A 14,037-nucleotide genomic window follows, 5' to 3' on the forward strand; every position below is an offset into this window, starting at 1 on the left:
TAATGTTGTGGCCCCACCCCATAACAAAGAAAACAGAATTTTTGGAGGATGAGGCCCAGAAATCAGGATTTTAAAAAGATTCCCAGGTGATTCTAATGTGCAGCCAAGGCTGAGAACCACTGCTCTAGGGCAAGGCCCTGGGATCCCGTGGAACTTCCTTGATCCTCCGTCAATTCCCTTTAGGTTTCCCTCAGGGCCTTCCACTGCTCTTTGTGTGCTACTCAGTGTTATCTTTCCGATGATCATAGTGTATTTATATAATTAGCCTAATTGTAGGTAATTGTGTGCTGGCACTGGGTGATTATGCAACCTGGCCTCCAACTCGGTGGCACAGTCTGTAGGCAAGAGCCACTGCACAAGCCGAGCAGCCACTTGATCCTTCTTTCCATTCAGGGATTTTTTTCCTTTCAAGGTGCCAGAAAGGAAGAACAGGCCTCTTTGTAAATCCATTATCTGCAAAACAAGGCCCATGGACAGACACGTTTGCAGAAAAACAAGGGCTTTGTAAAGAGCCTGGTGTTTGGCACTGGAAGTCAACGCCACGTGCAGCCGGAATGCTGTTGTCTCTGGAACTGGCAAAGATTTTCCTGCCTACACTGAGCAGTCAGAGGGTCGAGTTGCAATCTGTGGCTGATTCTCTCACTGTCTCACTGAGAATGATTTTGAATGGAGGCCCTGTATATATTCTGTCCTTAACATGGGCTAATTAGTGTGAGTTTGGGGGTGGCAGAAAGGCCTCTCCTCTCCAAGAAAATCTCTGCAATCAGCCTGACCACAAGTACAATTATCCAGGCCTCAGGGTGGTCATAACAGGGACCATGGGTTGAGCACTTTAAACCTGCCAGGCTGGGCTCTGTGTTGAACATGCATTGTCTTATTGAACCTCAACATTCTCCCCAAAGAGTAGGTACTACTGTCATCCCCATTTTACAGATCAGGAAGCTGAAGCTCCAAAAAGGTTAAACAAGTTGTATCAGTCCCACAGCCCGTGAGTAGCTTCACAGCAATGTGAATCCACATTTTCTTGAGCCCAGATCCCTTGCTCATACCATTCCTTTGGGATGAAGGATCCTCCAGTAGTCCACATTTACTTTTAATATTTAGTCGCATGCTTACTTTCATTGTCCACTTAATTGCTCTGGCCTTACTACATACGCATGAGCATTTGGGTTTACTCTTCAGGATGGGGTGGGGATTAAATAAGAGCTGATGTAAGAGCAGGGCACACAGCTGAAAGGACTTTAGGGCACTGGTGACCACTAGGTGGAAGCCAGAGAAAAGGATGAAGAGGATGCATTGAAGGGGTGGGGTAATGAAGGATACAGAAAACCAGTTGTACCAGCAACCAGACTTGGTGTTGTATATGCAAGATAGAATTGTAGACTTCACCAGAAAATCAGCTTCACTGGGGCAGTATGCTCCTGTCGATATCACCTCTCTCTGAAAAGTTTTGTCACCAAGAGATGCTTAGTAGAGATAAGCTGAGTGAATGAATCTTGGGTAAGTAGCAAACTCAGATGCCTATAGTCCAAGTGGTTACAAAAATGAATGGTGCTGGCCAGATTAGAAGCAAACACACACACAAACACAGCACAAAAGTGACAAATGCCAATAGGGAGGAAGACCCAGAGCATGTGTGTGACTTCCAAGAATCATAAACATAGTGAGTGAGTAGCAGAACTGTGAATAGCATTCAGGTCTGACATCTGTCCAGTGTTTTTTCTATTCCCATTGCTGCCAAGCTCACAGATGTGGATTTACTGCATCCATAACCACAGATTTGTTGAATTTAAACTATTGCTCTCATTCTGCAATGGGGAAACCAAGACCCAGAGAAAAAAAGGGACTTGCCCTGGATCATGTGACAGGTAAGTGGCACAGCCAACTGTCCTGGTCATTAGCCTAAAGCTCTTTTTACTAATCTATGGGGCCTCCTATCTAGCCAGAAATATCCTGGCTTTGTGGGCAGCCAAAACACTGTGAGAGATCATTAGGCTGTTCTTCTACCTGAAAGTTAGGATATATTTTTAATTATAAATGCAGAACTAAAACACGTTAAGACAAAAATGAATTTATATTAAAGATTAGAGGCCCAGTGCATGAAAATTTACATTATGGTGTGTACTGTCTCTTCTGTGTTATCCAGAAGCCAGGGAAGGTGAAACAAAGAACAGAAATTTCATAGACTGAAGTAAGTTCTTATCTCCTGCAATGAGCAATTCTTCCCCACTCACCAATGGTCCTTTCCTGTGGAGCATTTAGGAGAGAGAATCACCAGCACAGATAGAATGAGGTTTCATAAAGGGATGTGGAGTAGATGATGCTTAGACATCTTTATTTCTGTCTGAAAGAGCAAAGTGTTGGTACTCACAGATGATGCTTTTCAATGTTTAAGAGAAGGGAATCATTTCAAGAAAGCAGAGCCTTGAACTAAACTTTGAAAAAAAATTAGAGAGGGAAGCAAATGTGTGGCAGGTGATCCTACAAGCTCTCATGCATTGTATAATGGTCAACAAAGAGTCTCCAATGATGAGACCTGGGCTGGACACTTAGGAGCCGATAGGGCCAGCAGGTACAATAAGAAGGAAATGGAGACTGTCTGTCTCATTTCACCATCAGAGTCAGTGATTTTAGCAGTATCAATATTTTTTTAAAATATATAAATTATTTATATGAGAAAATGGTGATATAATGGCAAAAGCACAGATTGTGAGTCAGATAGAACATGGGTTCAAATTCCAAGTTCCCCATCACCAACTGAACTGCCTTGATCAATGTTTCTCTGTTTTGAGGCTCAGTTTCCTTACCAACAAAATGGGATAATAGTGTTTCTCTTTATCATGCTGTTGTGAGGATTAAATCATGCTCTGTATGTAAATAATGCACACAGTACATCCGTAGGTGCTTGATAAACATCATTTCCTTTCTAAATATATAATTAGAATTCACTGACTCAGAAGGGCATGGCATTATAAAAGATAATTAGTAATTAGTAACTTTCCCTGTTCTAACAAGGATGTGATGTTGAACAAGTTGAGAACAAGAGATTAAGATTTTTTTAAAAATCTGAAAAGGAAATGAAAGGTGATAGAAAGCTGTTGTGGGGAGTCAGTGAGGGAAAACTTTAGCCAGGAGGTGACATTTAACTTGGTCTCTTGAGCATGAGAAGGCATGCAGGAGGCTCACAGTGAGTGATGGGAATGAACCTTCTAAGCAGAGGGACAGCCTGGGCAAGACCCTGGAAGAAAGAGCAGATTATGTCCAGGAGAGAGAAGGATGGAGCACCCAAGGTATCTAAAGCATAGATCCTGGGATAATGGAAGAGAGTATGGACACCCAGAAACGTAGCTAAGACTAGTTTATATTTCTCAGGAGTTCGCTTTATTCCATAGACCATGGGATGCCATCCAAAGGTTTGACTCAGGGGTAAAACATAGGAAGAACTTTGTGGTTGAAGCATGGGGGATAGATGGTCAAGGAACTATACAAGAGGAAGAGAGACTCTAGTAAACTAGGGTCTTGGCAGTGGGGAGAGGGTGGAGTCAGGGAAGACCAGGCAAACATCTCAAAAACTAATGATAGATTTGAATTATATCTCTGTAATATGGAGAAATTTTGTACATTATTTCTAGGGGCAACATATCCTTTTCCGAACTGGACTCCTTTTTAAAACCATTATTATTCTGGTCAATGAAGGAGAATATAAGAAGCTTTAATTGACTTCTTTAATAGTCCAAATTTTATTATTAAGATGGTTGACTAGGGATACCAGTAGTAATATATCCCTTCTTACTTCTGTGTCTCTCCTTTGGGTAGCTTCTTTTGAAATCATAGTATGTGACTTTTATATGTTCCATCATTCTAAAATAAAGTCAAAATAATTTTATTTTACTATGAAACAAAGCAATCAGGCATCATTTGTAATACCAAAAGGGATTATATTAAAGAATAAAATTAAAATGTTAACATCTGTTCTGGTCCCAGGCTTTATTGAACTTTCCAAACTTGCAAGTGAAGAAATAACAAACTTAGAGTGAAAGATTCCAGAATGAATGAAATAACATTGTCTCCTTGGCAATCCTGGAAGAGAATCGGTGATAAATCCCATCTTCAGGGAGAGATATAAAGAGACAAACTGAAGATATTCTCTGCACTGAGTATCACAGGGCTTCATTTGGAGTTGGTCTGTGCCAGAAATTAATTTTGTTTCAGACGAAATAACTTTGCCCACCTAGTTCTTAGGTTCTATTACCTAAGCTATAGCAATCAGAGTTCAATACAAAACAGATGGCCAAATGGGCTAATTCAGGAAAGTAGAATGAAGGGATTATTACAAAAGTTTGGACAGGACATGGAAAACCAAGAAGGAATGGTGAAGAACCTTGCTTCTAGGAACAGCCTGAGCCCCAGAAGCCATTTCCTTCCCTAGGTCCAAAGGAGCAGGAAACGGGGTGGCACCTGGACAGGGATGCAACTCCAGGAGGGAACATAGGATCAAAGCCATGGCTTTGGTAGAAAAACATGACCACTATCAACCTGTGCTCTGATGGAATGGGACTGGGGGAATAAATGCTCCAACCTTACTCTTCTAGCTTCCACCCCACCTCTCATTGCCTCCTGTAGGTACCTCCCATTGGCCAGAACCAACTGGAAACCAGCATGTAGAGGAGCCTGATGATACAGCCTGATAGAGCTGAGTATGAAGAGTGGAGAATGGCTCTGGAGGGACAAACAGAGAATACCCAGTGTATAAGACTCGTGAGTTGGTGATGTCAGACTTGCTGGGGAGTAGTTGGTATGCTGAAGAGTCTGGGTCTGGAGTAAGCCTGTATTTCTCAGTTTTGCTTTTTCATTACTTGATTAGCCATGGGAATTTTTCATATATGTATATATATATATTTTTTTTTTTTAAAAAAAGAACTTATCTACTAGTGTTGGTTAGAGGATGAGATGCTGTGTGCAGGTGGCTTGGCACAGTAACTGGCCCATGGTATTGATTTATACATCTCTGTCCCCTTCTTCATGCTCTTGGATTAGAAGGGCAAGGGTGTCAAGATATTGCTAAGGGATATTTCAGATAAACACATCATTTGAGATCCAGTTCACAATCTGATAAACACAAATATACCAAAGAAACAAACAGAAAACCTAGGAGAGTTAACCTTGGGTTAATGGGATAAGTTATTTATTCTCTGAAAATGCCTTTGTGGACCCCACAAGAAAACTTTACTTTTTAAATCTTTTTATTTGAACCTAACCTGCCTGAAAGATTTGCAAAAGAGAATTAGGAAGAACGTTTGCTAAATGAATTAATATTTGAGAACTTATATACCAAGGATTCCAATAGTTGCTTTACAAACATTACTCCATTTAATCCTCACAAACCCCTGTGAGGTTAAGCATTATCATTATCATTGCCTAAAGGGTAATGTACTCCATGTCACAAGGTACTTCTCCATGGTCACAGGTGATAATAAGAACTGGGGGTGCTGGGATTCAGATGCAGGTCAGCCTGACTTCAAAGCCTCGCTCTTTCCTGTGTCATGCTGCACAATCAGAAAATGCCCAGCCAGCCCAACCACATAAACACTGTGATACCTACAAGGTATGACTTTTTTTCAGAATCTCCTTCTATTATTTATCTTTTGATCACAAAGTCTTTGAGCATCAAGTTGTGGGGGGAGAGCACAGCCTTTGGCAGGAGACAGAATCTGAATTTTGAATTCACCAATTTCAATTTTCCTACCTTTGAGAATTAGACCTTAAGTTTGTTATCTGTACAAATGAGATAAAAATAGCTACCTGAGAGGATAGTTGTAAGAATTGGACCAAATAATGCATGGAAAGGAAGTTATCACTGTCCCTGGCACAAATGTGAGGAAGAGGAAATATTAGATTCAAAACTTCCTTCAGTTCAAACAAGATCAGTTCTTCAGAAAATCTGAACCTGATAGTACCAGTATTTGAATGGCCTCTCCCATAGACTGAGTGGGTTTATATAATCAATTGATACTTAGGGGATTTGAAACTAAACAATAAAGGTCTTTCTAGGTGTTAGAGCCTGGGAATACATTTGGGTTAGTTAGTATATTTCATTATCATTCTTTGGAGCCAATATGAGTCTTTACTTTGGATGCTCACCTCTTAATCTTTTCCTACTATAACAGGTTCTGAAGGAAAAACAGAGATGAGCTATATGTCCCCCAATAAAATGTAAACTTCACAGGGCAAGGACCTTTTTCTTATTTCATATCATATCTCCAGCTTCTAGCTCAAAAGAGACATTCAATATGGAGTTCTCCGCAGTGAATGAATGAAAAACTTACATTGAAAAAATGCACTGAGACATCAAGACACCTCTTGGAACCATAACAATTGAGAATTTTTTATTTACAGTTCCAAAAATGTATGTTGAATCTTTCATACACTTTTTTTTAAATTTAAGAAGCTACGTCCAGAGACCATGAGTCTTTCTGAAATTGTCTCCAAAACATTGACCCTGACCCATATCAAAGATGCGCTTGTGGATGTGCCATCTGGCTCTGGGCTATGGCTCCCCAGGGGAGAAGCACTGAGCATTGTTTATCTACTAGTGTTGGTTAGAGGATGAGATGCTGTGTGCAGGTGGCTTGGCACAGTAACTGGCCCATGGTATTGATTTATACATCTCTGTCCCCTTCTTCATGCTCTTGGATTAGAAGGGCAAGGGTGTCAAGATATTGCTAAGGGATATTTCAGATAAACACATCATTTGAGATCCAGTTCACAATCTGATAAACACAAATATACCAAAGAAACAAACAGAAAACCTAGGAGAGTTAACCTTGGGTTAATGGGATAAGTTATTTATTCTCTGAAAATGCCTTTGTGGACCCCACAAGAAAACTTTACTTTTTAAATCTTTTTATTTGAACCTAACCTGCCTGAAAGATTTGCAAAAGAGAATTAGGAAGAACGTTTGCTAAATGAATTAATATTTGAGAACTTATATACCAAGGATTCCAATAGTTGCTTTACAAACATTACTCCATTTAATCCTCACAAACCCCTGTGAGGTTAAGCATTATCATTATCATTGCCTAAAGGGTAATGTACTCCATGTCACAAGGTACTTCTCCATGGTCACAGGTGATAATAAGAACTGGGGGTGCTGGGATTCAGATGCAGGTCAGCCTGACTTCAAAGCCTCGCTCTTTCCTGTGTCATGCTGCACAATCAGAAAATGCCCAGCCAGCCCAACCACATAAACACTGTGATACCTACAAGGTATGACTTTTTTTCAGAATCTCCTTCTATTATTTATCTTTTGATCACAAAGTCTTTGAGCATCAAGTTGTGGGGGGAGAGCACAGCCTTTGGCAGGAGACAGAATCTGAATTTTGAATTCACCAATTTCAATTTTCCTACCTTTGAGAATTAGACCTTAAGTTTGTTATCTGTACAAATGAGATAAAAATAGCTACCTGAGAGGATAGTTGTAAGAATTGGACCAAATAATGCATGGAAAGGAAGTTATCACTGTCCCTGGCACAAATGTGAGGAAGAGGAAATATTAGATTCAAAACTTCCTTCAGTTCAAACAAGATCAGTTCTTCAGAAAATCTGAACCTGATAGTACCAGTATTTGAATGGCCTCTCCCATAGACTGAGTGGGTTTATATAATCAATTGATACTTAGGGGATTTGAAACTAAACAATAAAGGTCTTTCTAGGTGTTAGAGCCTGGGAATACATTTGGGTTAGTTAGTATATTTCATTATCATTCTTTGGAGCCAATATGAGTCTTTACTTTGGATGCTCACCTCTTAATCTTTTCCTACTATAACAGGTTCTGAAGGAAAAACAGAGATGAGCTATATGTCCCCCAATAAAATGTAAACTTCACAGGGCAAGGACCTTTTTCTTATTTCATATCATATCTCCAGCTTCTAGCTCAAAAGAGACATTCAATATGGAGTTCTCCGCAGTGAATGAATGAAAAACTTACATTGAAAAAATGCACTGAGACATCAAGACACCTCTTGGAACCATAACAATTGAGAATTTTTTATTTACAGTTCCAAAAATGTATGTTGAATCTTTCATACACTTTTTTTTTTAAATTTAAGAAGCTACGTCCAGAGACCATGAGTCTTTCTGAAATTGTCTCCAAAACATTGACCCTGACCCATATCAAAGATGCGCTTGTGGATGTGCCATCTGGCTCTGGGCTATGGCTCCCCAGGGGAGAAGCACTGAGCATTGTTCAATGTGTAAGAATGCCAGTGTGTCTGTTGGCTCCTGCCCGCCCGAGGGAAATGTCCTAGCTGAATAGCAGGGCCACCCCTCTTTCTGGGTCCTCAAATTATCTTCTTTTTGTGAAGATTATGTTTTAAGGTTTACTAAAGATCAAATTCTGTTTCACCTGAATTGATAGCTTAAAATCTTGCTCTTTGTTTTTAAGTCTAGTTTATGACGAAGAAAAAAAAATGGATTCAGGTAGATGGATTTGGTTACCAATTCATCAAATTACAGGTATTGATTGCAAGTTACTACACCTTAGCATCTGATACCCTTAAGATGTTTAAATAGATACTATCTCATTTCTCCAGGGGGTTAGCATTCCATAGCAAATGTATTTTCTAACTAGTTGTTTCCCAGATAAGCAGCATCAGAGGATATTTAATGAGAATCATTTTATTTTTATTTCAATAATATAAAATATGTTTGAAAGGTCTTTAAATAAAAAAATCCACTGATTAAGCCCCACCCTAAGTTTGTCTTATGTCATATTTTCTTCTAAAATTTGTTCACTTACACAAATATTTTGCATAATTAAAAGTCACACTGTTTAAGTGTTATTTTCCTTTTGTCCCTAATCTTTTATGATCTTATGTGTACCTTAATTTACTTATGCATTCCCCCTGTGTTGGACAAGTAGGTTGTTTCTGATTCTTCTGCTACCACAGGTAAAAGTAGAAAGAGCTTGTTAATTCAAAGTTTAAAAAATTATCCCATTAAATTATTCCCAAAGGCTAAATAAACAGAAGAGAAATTGCTATGCCAAATGAGAAAGATTTGAAATATGATAGCCCTTTGATTACTAGTGTTATTCTGCCCATCTGCCTGTCTAGATGATTGTCCTGTTTCTCCCTCACTGTTCCATTTGTATACTATGGGTAGACATAACTCAGGTTCAAACCTCTGCCATTGGATACACATTATTAATGTTTTCCCATATCTGGTTTGCATATGTGAGAAATACACTGTTGTTGAGTTAAGCCTCATGAGTTACATCAGAATAACCTAGTCTATGTTGACAGAAACACATGTGAATTTATCTGGACAAGCTCTCAAAGTGTATTTGGAGGATGGAAGAGTATTAACACTGTTAATGATACTTGATATGTAAACTAGTTGGCTAGTGCTTCAAACATGCTGTATAAAAACACTCCAAAACCCAGTGATATAATATAGTGATCATTTAATCTCACAGATCTGCTGGTTGGTACATCTAAGTTAGGCTCAACTGGGCTGACTCTGTATGTCTCTCATTCTGGTCCCAACAGCAGCAGTTTAACGTAGGCATGTTCTTCTTCAGATGGCAAAAGCATCAGAGGTCACGCCCTACTACACAAACACATTGCAAGTCCCCATTTGTATCACGTTTGCTAACCCCATTAGTCAAAACAATTCACATGGCTGAGCCTAAATTCAAGGACAGGGAAATGCACTCTATATTTAGAGGGAGGGGCAAAGTGGTGGGGTAAAGAATTGGAACAGATCATCCAATCTACCAAAATATCTAATGCCATAGTACTGACCAAAGATTGTACCAGACTGCTTCTCTACTATATGCATAAGTGCTGCATATGCTCACAATCTCAATAGCCCTAGATGTCATCACTGATGTTTTCTCCTTGCTAATTTAATGAATATAAAATAGTATATCTCTGTTATTTATTTAAATACTATAAAGAGAAACATTTTCCCCATGCATGGACCAGTTCACTTGTACTTCAATATAGATAATTCTAGAATTTAAAAAATGACATTTTCTTTTTTAAACGTTGCCCATGTAGCTGGATGTTTTGAATGTTACAGTTATACAGTGGGAGAATTGCAGCTTTTCTAATTGCTGGATCCATCGGTGGCCACAGGCCCTGTTTGAAGACCCTTTGCAATGTCTTAAGAACTGATCTGATCAAGAAATGACCTCTAGGTGGGCTACTTCGCCAGGCATGGCTCCTTAGCTCTGAGTTCCTTGGAGCAAAATTCATAACCCTCATCTCTCTAGAGACATTGACAGTGCCTGACACTGTAGAGTGGAATAAAATGGTGTGATCTGGGCTATGTTGGCCTTTATTAAGGTTAGAAAAAATATATTTTTGGGTTAATTCTGAGCTCATTAGAACACTAGTCCTCACTCATTTACCTGAAATAGTTGTTATCAAGTTTCAAGTCCCATAAAATGAGAACTACATTTAACTCTCCTGGAGAACTCCCTTCCCCACAACATTCTGCTTCTTTCCCATAAACTCCTTCTATAGTGTTCAGTGAAGACCATTATAAGTATTGTATGGTTTAGCTAGTGCTTTCCCCTTAGCTACATACAAATTTCCAGCTTGTTCGCTTCCCTGACATCTAGACTCATATTCAGCTATATACCTGATACTTTTGCTTGAATGTATAATAGGAATTTTAAACTTAACATGTCAAATATTGGGCTCTTAGCTATTCCCCTGTCAGTAAATGACAGCTCCATTCCTCCATCTGCTCAGGATGGAAATCTTAGGATCATTTTTCACTTTACTCCTTCTTTCACACCCCATATTTAATCCAATATCAAATACTTTCAGCTTTTCCTTCAGAATAGAACCAAATACTTTCAGCTTTTCCTTCAGAATAGACCACTCATCATTACAACCACCACTACTACCCTGGGCCAGTTACAATTATTACTCACCTAGCACAGCCTCCAAAGGAATCTCTTGGCTTTCATTCTTGGGTGCCTCCAACTCTATTCTCAACACAGCAACCAGAGTCATCCTTCTGAAACCTAAATCAGATCATGCCACTCTGCTCAAAATTACTCATCAGCTTTCCACTCACTCTGATTTAGAGCAAAAATCTGGGGAGAGACATTATCTGTCTCCTGCTCCCATTTCTTAACCAACATTTCTGCTTTCTTTCCTTATTGTTCACTCCTCTCTAGCCATGTTGCCTCCCTGTGGTTCCGTGAGCATTTCAAGGATGATTCTACCTAAAGGCTTTTGCTCTTGTTTTTTTTTTTTCCCTTTCCCTACCTGTTCTCCCACACATCATCCTTCATTTCCTTAAGGCCTATTATGTTAGAGACAGACATTCCCTAATCACTTATGTTTCTTGCCCTACTTTATTTTTATCCATAGCACTTATCTAATGCATTATGTATTTACTTGCTCATTGTCTGTCTTCCTGACTAGATTGTCAACTCCATGTGGGCAGGGACTTTGTTTTGTTTACTACTATAGCTTCAGTTCCTAGCTCTGGTACATAGTACACGCTCAGTCAATATTGAATGGAAAAAACTCCAGTGAATAAATACATTGACATTCTTCAATGAAATACTATTTCCCGGAAATTTTAGTTCTGACACAAGCCTATAGAAATGACTTGGTTGGCCCCATACACTGACAAGGACAAAGTCATAGCTCAGTGTAGGGGCCCTGTCCAGAGTACACTGGATGTTCAAGGCCACTCTGAGTGTGGTAATCCTAATCAGGGTGTTTAAGGCTAATTTACTATATATAGGTGCAAAAGCAAGGATGCAGTAATCTACGTACTATGCAAACGTGCTCTTCTATAACCAAAGACTGAGGTCATTATTTTACTGACCAGCCAGTGTGGCTGGTGCCTGCATAGCTCTTACATTGGGGGCTACATTGTGGGGAAGATGTATTACTGACCAGCTGGTGCTGGATGTTTTTACTAGGATGGTTCCTATGTTTGCTACTGTGTTAGCAGAGGTTGCTTTTATGTAAGGGGACAGCTACTGATGGCTCCTTAGTAGCAATGGCTACATGGCCACTGGCTGCTACAATAAAGACTCACTTATATGCCTACGACTTCTTATGTCTTCTCTGTCTGATACCCAGCATCCAAGGAGGTCCAATCCCTGGCAGAGGAACTTGGACCCAACAGTTGCTGTAGTGAAGCAGGATTCAAGGAATGAGTAGTCCCACAATTGCTGCAGAGAGCAGGGTCCAGGAAGAACTTACCACAACAATTGGCGCAGTGAGCAGGGTTCAGGAGTATGTGCAGACTCAGGAGCAAGTGTTCCCGACATGCAGTTATGTTTCTCTTCAGATGAATTCCATTACTCACATCTGCTTATGAGATGGCATAAGGCCTGGCTTGCAGATATTTGAAGTATTCACTCACTCAGTAACATCACTCCTCTCTCCTACCTTCTTGAATGCTAAGAATTTTTTTATGACTAATGGAAGTCAGAACATTTTTGGTGCACAACCAACTGAGCCACACCAGCCAGGGCTCTTAGAATGTTTTTATAAAGTTTCTTGTTCATAATAAATAAATGAGTTAGCACTGAAAACAAGGCTTCCACCTCCACCCACTCCCCACTCTTTCTTTCTTTTTTCTTTCTTTTTTCTTTCTTTCTTTCTTTCTTTCTTTCTTTCTTTCTTTCTTTCTTTCTTTCTTTCTTTCTTTCTTTCTTTCTCTCTTCCTTTTGCTCAATCCTTAATGACTGACAGTTTCTACTTCAGGGAGACCTGGGCAACTGCATAAGAAGCCCAGCTATGCAGTTGAAGAGTTCATATGGAAACTAGTGAGAGCCTGAGACTCTGTGGAGAGATGGGCCTACCTGCCTAAGGATCTCAGCTGAGCTCAGTGTCCCAATTATCCCTGTCAAGGTGCCAGACATGGGAGTGAGTTCTCTTGGATATTCCAGATGACTTCAGTCCCAGCTATCATTTGTTTTAAGCCACTACATTTTGGGATGACCTGTTTTGTTTCCCTGCAATAGATAATTGAAACACCGAGGTACCTAAGACTTAGTTATTAGGAGCTGGGCTTTCTCTTGGCTTCCTGCCTGATCTCGGGTGAAGACAAGGTGATACACGTGGGCACGTGGCAATGTTGGTTCCACACCTGCTGATTGCGTTAGCAGATCCCACTAATTCGTCAAAGCCTCCACCTGGTCTCCAAACTCAAACCCAAAACAATTTGAGCCAGTTGCTTCTTCAAGGTCAGTAGGTAACCGCTAAGCAAAATGGGTTTCAGCTGGACTTAGCAGCTCCTGTTCTCAACCTGAAAAGTAATCCTGTGATCCTATCCTGAGTTTGGCAGCCCTGGGATGTGAGAAGCAGGAGAGAGGTTAGGGGGATGTCACAGATTGCTCCTGCCTAGCGACTGGACAGTAAACCTGAGACTGAGGGACCTTGTTGAGATGAAAACCAAGTTGTAAACGAGGACCCTCCAGCTGATATTGGATTTCAGCCCTCAGACAGAAGGGTGAGTGTTATTGGTGTTCAGCCTGTTCTGAATGGCTTCAGAAGCCTGTGTTGCTGAAAAGATAGTCGGGAAGCTATTATATTCGTTGGGCAGCAATTAGGCTAAAAGTGCCAGGGAACCAGACGCCCATGGTTTGCTCCTGGTGGGGCAGGTTTAATTTCATCAGGCGTCACAGGGTCGCTCAGAGAAAGGGTGGAAGGTGGGTGGTGCCTGTAGCTGGGGCTGGGAGAAAAGCTGGAAGGCTCCCCATCTTGGCCTCTGAAAGCTCCCCCTTTCAATGGGTATCCCTCCCCTCCTCCCCCAGCACGCTCTGCACTGTAGTTGTCAGACAATGAGACAAGCTGGGCACATAGAAACAGACTGACAGGCCAGTTCTACAAACAGCTGGACCTCAGGTTCTAAAGGGTCGAATGCTGAAATGCGGAAAGTTGCTTTCAACAATTGTGGGTGGACAGAAAAGCACTAAAACATAGCTTGCCGATTTCATAAGTTTATTCTGACATCAGTCCTCATTAGTTCAAGTCTTACTTCTGTCCCACACTA

The sequence above is a fragment of the Myotis brandtii genome, unplaced genomic scaffold (genome assembly GCF_000412655.1).
Source record: "Myotis brandtii unplaced genomic scaffold, ASM41265v1 scaffold399, whole genome shotgun sequence".
NCBI classification, from domain to species: domain Eukaryota; kingdom Metazoa; phylum Chordata; class Mammalia; order Chiroptera; family Vespertilionidae; genus Myotis; species Myotis brandtii.